Source organism: Mytilus californianus, unplaced genomic scaffold, assembly GCF_021869535.1.
Source record: "Mytilus californianus isolate M0D057914Y unplaced genomic scaffold, xbMytCali1.0.p SCAF_8, whole genome shotgun sequence".
Lineage (NCBI taxonomy): Eukaryota > Metazoa > Mollusca > Bivalvia > Mytilida > Mytilidae > Mytilus > Mytilus californianus.
The window spans coordinates 91,092,775-91,103,012 of record NW_026262734.1 but is presented as its reverse complement, the minus strand read 5'-3'; positions in this window follow the sequence as shown (position 1 = coordinate 91,103,012).

Below are 10,238 nucleotides of genomic sequence, written 5' to 3'. Positions count from 1 at the left end.
GTGTGTGTGAGTGAGTGAGTCAAGGAAATTGTTATTCCTGTTGTCTCCATTGTTTCACTTCAATGTTGACATACTTTTCTTTTTAATGAATGAACCACATGTTAAGCACATGCTGCCCATCTCCACTAAAGGTAAATTAATGGTTGCATGAATACGGATTCAAATGGCGTTGAATTATTGACTTGCAAGCCAATAATACATCAGTGATTGTTTTTAGCTTATTGTCGTGAAATGTAACAAACTGACTGTCAATTGCTAAATATTGTGTCTATATTCTGCTTTTATAAATGTTTGAATGAAAACAAAATCATATTTGATTTACCGATTTAAGCACGAGTTATTAGGATACACAAATCTGTGAGTTATAACCTATGTAAAATCATTCGAATTTGTATAATGAAATTGATACATGTAAAACTATAAGAAATACTGCTTAAATATTCGGAATCAAACAGATTTATCTTACTTTTAAAAAACCAATGTATTACTAGACAAATGTTTATCCCTGTTTAAGTTTTTATAGGGGCATTAGATACGAGATATAACAAAAAATAAAATATATTTTTTTTGTTCAAACATTAATGAAAGTGAAAGAGTGAAATAATAATTCGCTATTAGCAGCCAATTTGGTTCAATTTTGTCAAAATAAGCTAAGAAACATCGCTGATGAATTATTCACTTGCAAGTGAATAATTTGACCTCATTGAATCCATATTCATGTGACCTTCAATTCAACCCCTAAGCTAGAGATGGATTACGCATAAACTAGGCGTGTTCAGCTATTAAAGCTACATTTCAGAAAAGAATGTCAACATTGTAAATGAAACAAGGGTAAACCATTTGGTTGATATGTTCGATCCACAAAAAATCATTCTTAAACAGGTAAAAACGATGATTAACATTTTTCCTTACCTATAATGTTAAATCAAACAGACCTAGAAAATCCTATTTCACGTACATGTAGTCGCTATCTATTTATATCTACAATTATGAAAATAGCGGATTATATGACCGTCGGCAGTTTTCGGAGGTCACTTCGATGGTTAATTAGAGGGCGTCTAGATTAAAATACACACGAAATGCCGATACATATTATCGAGTGCATGCATCGTAATTTGTTTATTGTAGACTTTATATAATTTGGATATACGTTTTAGTATGTTACAGATCAAATATGAAAAGTTGAGTTAAATCGGTGAACATACGAACATAAATTTGACAGCTAATGCCCCTTTAATAAGATGATTTAAATTAAACCTAACTTTTTTAACAAAGTAGCCATAGGAGTAACTATGCACCCGCCCCCAGGGCAATCAGCTATTGCCATTCCAAGACAACCGGTTTCTATGTATCCATTTGTTATATAAACACCTGCACCTGAATCTCCTTGTTTGAATGGTATATTGCTAACTGCGAGTTGATTATAAAATCGTAATGTTCTGTGTGACCTTACTTCTTCTTCGCGCGATTCACAGACAATTGCATGCACTTGCATGTGAATGGGTTTATCGACTTGAGTTGGTAATTTCTCAGTGATGCAATTTGCAAGATTGTTTGAAGCAGACTGTAGATTTTCCCTTTCAATTACTCTTTCATGTACATTACATACTTTGCTACTTGATTTTTTAAAATGTGAAACTGCACTTGCACAAACAACTTCCACATTCTTTCCAGGTAGAACTTCAAATGTCTTTATGTAACCATCTTGCAAATAGCAAGATTGCAACCCTTTAAAATAAATACATAACATAAGTTAACTTAAAAAAACATTCGATTTGTTATATTCTGATTATAAACATGACATATGTTATATTTTGAATACCCATCACTGTTATAAACCGCGTTAATCAACCATGACTGTTATTGAACTAACGTGTATCAAATTACTATGGATATATAACCCACATGTAGCCACTTTGCCCTGTCTCATTTTTGACATCACTAAAATTTTACTAGAAATTAGAAACTTAACGGATGGCACAAATGGATCAACTGCTCACCCTTCTTGAAGACCATGGTTTATCCCTGTGTTTTGGTAGGGTTAACTTTATACAATCTCTTGTTTTTCCGTGAAATGTTTTTAGACTTTGTTTTCTTCATTATTTTTTCGTTTGGTTATATTGTTGTATGACCTTCGAATTTTGAGATGTAATTGTCCTTTTTTTATATTGCCCTTTTAAAATGTATAATCCATGTTAAGTTAGGATTTAATAATCAACTATAGGTCACCGTACAGTGAGCAAAACGTATACTGTATAATAAGCTATAAGTTAACATATTCTTAAAAGTTCAAGTCATTTGTAATGACGTTAAAATACCAATTCATTAACATTTTTCTTTATTGACAATGCTTAGGGTTTTCAGATACGTATCATGACAACTGCTATTATACATAGAAATATATATATCATGTATCTTCTTGATCTTAAACGAGAGGTCACGTTCCAGCGGATTGGTTAGTGATAATACTTTTTGACATTAAAAAATGCAGCTGATATATACAAAATGAATATATCACAAGTCTTCAAATAAGAAATAATTTCAGATAAATTTTTCTGATTTGGTAGCTTTAAAAAAAATCAAACAATGTGAATATTTAAAATACATGGGTCATCTGGATGCCTAAGTAGTGATATAAGTAACTGAACTTCTTCATTTTCTTGTAAAATTATCAATAAAAGCACGCCAAATATGATATAATGTAGATGTAATATAACTGACTTGGTTGATTATTAAATAATACATTTCTCCATAGCTTTCAAATGTTTAGGTTGGTTTGGTAGTTCAGAAAAGTGAATCGGACGCAAGAAATTTATAAAGCGTTACTTTTGATATATAACTTGCATAACATTTGTACAAAACAAGCAACATATTCATGCAGTCTATGACTCATTGCTCCATGCTTTAATGCTTTAGGTCAAGTTATGTATAGATACGTTGGTTAAGTCGAGAAATCTCTAATAACCCAATACAATAATGTATGTGACTCGATAAACAGACCTAATAGGACAGGCTAAAGTAATACATATCATTTATATCATACATATCAAATATATCATACATATCAAATATATAAAAATATAAATATATTTATGTTAAAATTTATATCTTTTTAGAAAACAAAAATAGTAAAATCAAATTTAATTTTTTTTTAAATATGAAGATATATTTGATATTAAAACACTACCTACATTATTTAGTTTATTTTCTGATAAAGCAGAGATGTTGGTGCATTAGATACAAGGCACTGACTTATTAGAGGTGGTTATCAATAAAATAACCAAAAATGTAATTATAAAATAATAAAGATGCTAACTAACAAATTTGGTCCAGAATTAAATGAAATTTATGTAAGCAAACATTGGGGCATTGAGTATATACTAGTAAGCAAGAAAAATTGTAATGCCGTTTGTGAATTGAATTTATGTGAACATTATATTTAATCTTACCCAATTCCGTATAATGGACTTTCCCTTTTCCTTTTGTGTTAACGTAGTCTTTTTCTGAAACACATATCCCATTGTCGAGCTCTATAACGGCTACATCTGTACTTATTTCTTGTGGGTTGTCATGCGTAAAACTATGATTCACAACCCTTCCACAAAGCAATGTCTCGTTTAATATTCCATCGCCCGTTTGGAAATAAACACTTTTCGGCTTCAAATGGTGTTGATGGCCTGGTGAAAGCAGAGTTTCCCAGTCCATCATTACATGAGCACAAGTAAGAAACGCCTCTTTTCCATAAAAAAGGCAAAAACCTCCTAATGTACCTTTCAACTTAAGATTTGTAACAGCGTTGCCTATTCTTAAATATTTTGTGGAGAACCTAGGAAATCCTTCAATGACATCAGTTGGTATTCCCTGTAATTCACATGGGAAATGCTTTTCACCAATTGGAATCGCACCCTTTACATAGCAATACAGTTGAATACAAGAACAGTTAAGAAACGTTGGCATGGTTGGAACGTCTTGATAATCTATGGATTTTATTTCAGATGAACAAACAAGTGAAAGTCTTCTGTGGTTGTTGAAAAGCTTTTCTGCCAATGGACCTGGAACGTGACACTGAATGTTAAGATCTCTTTCTAACAGTTTACCTCTTTCCTCAGAAATAGCCTGTGCTTCTTTAAATGTTTCACAATAATATAAAATCTGTCTGACTGGTAAACCAGAAAAGTTGTTTACATCTTCTTTGATGAGATGAGGTAGCATAATAATGATAATGACATTCTTGGAACAAAACCATGAGAAATGCTTCTTTTTTAATCTTGAGCAACTACATAGAGACGCTAGCCAAATATCATACACGTCCACGTTAAATGTTTTAAGAAAGTTTCTGGCAATTTGCCATCCGATGAATTTAGCTGTGTCTACGTCATCATTCTTAATAGATAAATACAACGCATTTACTAAGATATGAGTTTCAATAGCGTTGTTTGAAGTGTGTTTGAGAAGCACTGTGTTTAGAAGGTATTGACATAAACATGATTTCTGTTTTTCTACAAAGGTCTGAAATTTTTCTTTTACTTTCTCATGGAAATCTGACTGTGATTCATTCCACTGCTTCATTTCTGTTTTGCATTCTGAAAGGAAATTGTGCGAAATAACTCAAACAATGAAAATATATGATAAAAAGTAATATACACTTTTTCAAAGGATGATATGTGCAGATATCAAAACAGAAGTTTATATATCAGAAATGAAGGTATTTCAAATTCAACTTTATTAAAATTATAAATGTTTTAATATAGAAAAGAGTATACAATGTATTATATAGTCATCCCCTTTAATTAGTTTCATACTATCAATTTTCTACTATCTTAGAAGCGTTTAGATTAATTTATTGGTACGGTTGTGCTGTCCTTTGTGTTTTATGATATTTAGTATTTGCTAGTTGAACATATGTTTACTATTTAAACAAACTTCACAATATTTATGTACAAAATGCTGTTATTATGTTTTTGGTAGATATACATGTAGTTGCCAGACGAACTTAATTTGCTCAAAGCTCGGGATATACGTTAAGGAGACATTTGCAGGTTAACATGTATTTTAAACTCTAGATCGTTAATAATCGAAACAAGTTGTGTATGAATTAAACAGATCTATCAGAGAGAGACACAATGTACACTAAATTCACACCATAAAAAATGTGGAACAAATCGAAGTTATCAGCGCTTATCCTCCGTTTCATAGAAATACAACAATATTTAATGTTTCTTACATTATACATATACTGTTTTATGTTCGTTACATATTCACGCTTAACCTATTTACTTTGAGAAGTCCCAGAGTTTTTCTTTTTTAACATAACAAAAGACATTGCTCGGAAAAATATCTCAATATCACCAGAAACATTTTTCATTCTAAACCTCTATGACATAAGCTTTTCTTTTCAAACCTTATTCATGAAAAAAGTTCAGTGTTGAAAAGAAGTGATCAATGGCATTGAGTGGTATCTCATTCAGTATTCTGACTTACTTATTCTTGCAAAATTTATTTTCAATTAAATAAATGAAAATGTACCCAAACCTGAATTCACAAAAACGTAGTCATCTATTTTATGCTCCCCAATATATTTATTACGTTCTTTTATGAGATAGTTATGAAAACAAGTATATGCTTCTTATATTTCTAGATAAGCTATTAAGTAGAGACATTTCCGAAACAGCCTCACTATATCATACCTTTGCTTATATATATTTATTGCATAAATGAACATTTTAACGGATAAAAAAAGATAAATGTAGTTCCCAAAGCGTCATTGTTTCCTTTCTCAATCGTACCGGTTTTCGGTGACCTTAAAAGGAAAAATATTGTAAGCACGATTTAACATATTATGCGCACAAATTAATAAACTTTGACTATTTAAGGTGCTCTTTATGTTGCGTTTGATTGGAGCCTCTTTCAGGACATATTAACATGTATCTTAAACAGACATATCTTTATCAGTCTAGTACGATGATTGTGTTATAGTATTTAAGTTCGGTCGATCGACCATTCTCTCTCTCGATCGATCGAAAGAGCACAAAACCAGTTACTTACTCAGTATGTGATAAATTAAAGTTTACCATCGCTACAAAATGATTGATCGATTAATAAGGCGTCCTAGTTTGTCTAAATGCTAGCGGAATTTAGATTCTGGAGCCTTCATGATCGCAAAAATGATGAATGCACGCTTATAGGTGTACTTTCTGACAATTCTAGATAGTTGAATTACAGAGTAATGAGACTATTAAGCGAATTGGAGTTGCAGCAACACGACTGAAACATGTAAAGTAGGATCTACGTACCCCTTCGATGCACCTTAATTTACGCGAATTTTAGGTTTGACTCTTTACTTTGAAACGTAAGGTACTCAAGCTTGTTGTTCATTGTCGTGTTATGCTAGGCTATTGTCGGTATTATTACTAAAATGAAGCAGAATTCATGCAGAACCTTCAAAAGAACCAAATTAAAAAAGCAACATTTCTTTTTATTTAAACATTCAGATATATTTATGGTGTCGCTTTATAACACCAATATCTAATGAGTGCTTGCATCTCACATATACTATTGAATTGAAATTAAAGATACTACCAAACTAAATGGTCTGCTTCATATCTTGATATATTCCTTGATATTAACACAGACGGACAACTTCAAACTGAAATATATGACAAACGAGATGATTTCAGCTTTCCAATTGCTAATTTTTCATTTTCAGCAATAACATTACCTCTGTCATACCGTAAGGCATTTACATATCTCAATTACTAAGCTGCACTTGTGCATATTTACATAATACTGATTACATAATCAGGGGTGCACTTATGAGTTTTAACTCTCTTTTGGGTAATTTTTTTTCTCTTTTCTTCAAAAACTCATTCGATTAAAAATATTTTATATTTGTCTCTCTCTTAAAGTTAACTACCTTCAGACATTCAAAGTGACCCCTGTTATCCTTGTTATATGAACTTGTTTGTAATGTTTATTTTCAAAAGTCGCATTGTCGAATAAAGTTATATGTGAATTATTAACAACGATTAGGTAATGTTTATGCAAGTGGTCGGCTTTACTTTGTTTCTCATGAACTCAATTTTGTTAGACTTTAGACTTGGTTTAACTTAAGCTAGATTTAATAACTTTGTGGTAACATGCAATGAACATTTATTGTTTGATGTTGGTCCAATGCTTAGATTAGCCACACTCCTTTTGCGTTTTTCTCTCTATATATGTTGTTTTATATAGACATAAGCATACCTGTCAACCTGTCAACCTATGAAAATTAAAATACAGGTCATTACCTGCATTGAAGAAGTAAAGCCATACCCGTTCTTCTTGTTTTATTCATTGCTTTAATCATTCCACTAGCAACATGTTGCACCACATATTAAAGCCAAACAGCATTAATGAATAGTTTTATTTTTTATTCCATCTGGAGGAAGTAGATATTACAATACATAATTTCCAAAATATTACTTTTTTAATGTTCTTAGGCAGAAAAATCATTGAAAGTAATAGTCTGATATGTATTTGCATTCGATTTACTTTAGATCTAATCTTTTTACCAAAAATAAGATAACAATTTTAGAGGTATATTGAGAAAGTGGCAAATAAGGGGGAGTAATTGAATATTTTTGTCAAACAACTTTGAAATACACAAATTATTTATGACCTTAAGCTTAGGTTATTGGTGTTACTGAATAGTGTGTTTGACACCAACGCTGTCAAGTGAAGCCATGAACTAAATGGGTCACTTGATTTGACAGTATACACAGCTAGTTGAACTTCATGTCGGGGAAGAATTACGAAATTGCCGGTATTTCAAAGGAAAATAAGGTATAAAATCAGTCTAAATGCTCAAGAATCCGGGTGAAAAAGGAGTCACTTTCCGAATTTCTGGGTTATTTAACAAGCCGGCGGGTATTAAAAAAAATCCGGAAGAGAGGTGAAAAATTATGGGAATCACCCGAGGGATACGAATCAGTCGACAGGGGTGCATACTTGTTCAGTTCAGTGACAACGTGCTTAAATTGAAAACCGATATATACACCGATCTTCCATTCAATTTTATTTGGAAGAATTATGTGGTGCGTTTTTGTTTGAAAATTTGATTGACTATTTGTCGTATCTTGCTTTATACAGTACATCTTGATTCGCTAATAAAATTTAATGTTAATTGTTAGTTAACATCTTATGACAATATGCTTTGGAAATGTTAGTTCAGTGAAACCTCTAAAAACCAACCGCCTGTCGGACCACGGAAAACGGCCGGTTTTCGGGGGTGGCCGGTTTGTTGAAAATTGAAATCATCAAGAGTTATTTCGCTTCAATATGTACGTTTGAGTATATTTGAAAAGTATTTTAACTTTTTAGTTTTGTATATTATATGTTTCATGATATACAGTTTCAGCTTCTATTTCATCTTATTTTATTTAAGGAATAATAAATAAAATATACCATTTATTAATAGTATTTCTATAAGTAAATTATTTTTCGAAATGAATCGATGCAGGATAACCGACCGTGCAGATGTAATACCACCATTGATTTCCCCCTATTAGTCTGTTAAATTTGTACTTTTCAAAAAATTGTGCAGAATTTATCTTTCTTTCAAATACAGAAATACTTGGCATGAATAATTATCCTGTCCAGTACTATAGACAAACTTTCACATAATGTTTCATTGCATATAAGAAAATAACCATCACTGGAAGTTAACCAATCAAATTTTCACCCTTTTTCGTCCTGTGTACAAGCTTTAGTAACCATGTAACCTCAAGTTTCCAAAATTTTCTATAGAAACACCAAATAAAAAAATAATGGTGCTTTGAAACACCCAAGATATATGTCTATGACACAGACATTTTTTACTGCAATGAAATGTAGTATAAATGTCCTACAACTGTCAAATTCAAGGGAATATTTTTTTCGACCCCTTTTCGTATGCAACCGGATGTGACGTACTATGATTTGGTGGTATTACACCTGCAAGACCATCATGGATAGTCAAGGTTGTTGTATACAATCTAATAATGTGTATTAATAATTGAAATGAATAAAAAAAAGTTATCACTGTTCAATAAACATATTATGTAGTAGTCAATCCACAAGCAGGTCCTCATTGACCGGATTATCATCTTTGTATACATAACAATTATATGTACTGATCGGTGATTTCAGATGGCAAGGCCGGTTTAATGAGGTTATATATTATTGATTTTGATTAACCAAAAACAAAAATACTCGCCGGTATCCGGTTTAAAGTGATGGCCGGTTTTATAAAGTAACATGACCATTTTTTGAACACAAATCGTCCTGGACATCTTGCTTTGGCTGGTATGAGTGGAGAACCGGTATTCAGAAAGACTGGTTAAGAGAAGTTTTGTACTGACAAAACTTCAATTGGTAAGCCTGAAGAACATAAGAAAACCATCTTCCAAATTATGACAGGTACTGCAGTGACTAGTACACAGATTCTCATATTGAAAGAGTTTTACTATTGTTGTATCCATTACCGCAAAGCTTTCCCAGAATACAGATTTTCGTAAAATTGTAATTATATGTGAATAATCAAATTTTATTTTTTTGATTGTTTTCTGACATGAAAACTGTTATAAATAGGTCCCAAACTATGGATTTAGTAATATTTTCCCATAAAATGAAACCACAATATGTCAGCTTTTATTTAATATCGAACATGAATCATTCAAAAGTATAAATTTAATCAATTGGACGAGTTTCGAATGCATTTGGTTGAATTCAATCATTCCACCCGACAAAGAATAATTAAATCTTTCATATTGAGTACGTCATCGATTTTGGTACACAATAGAAGACTAACCAATGCTCTAAAGATTTAATATATAAAGGTTTTACACAAAATGCTAATTGAAGTTTTACTAGCTTTTTGAAATACTCTTCATATCACACTTTAAATGTTTACGTGTTTTTTGAAAATACTCTTCCTATCTTAGTTTGAATGTTTTACCTCATTGATTCATGTTTCGTTCCAATAACTTATTTCTCCCCGACTCATGAATATTTTGCAATGTTGCCAGTTAATTTAATTGTGTTATGTTTTGATTTGGAAATAAAAACATAAATTTGTATCAGTTTTCTGACTTCGTGTTGGATTTAATACATTTATTCTGGAATACCGTATATTGCCCCGTAGATTGAAACTGGTGCACCAGCAATTCGGATAGCTGAAGCGAATTGCAAAGAAAACCACCAGAATATCTGATTTTATATGA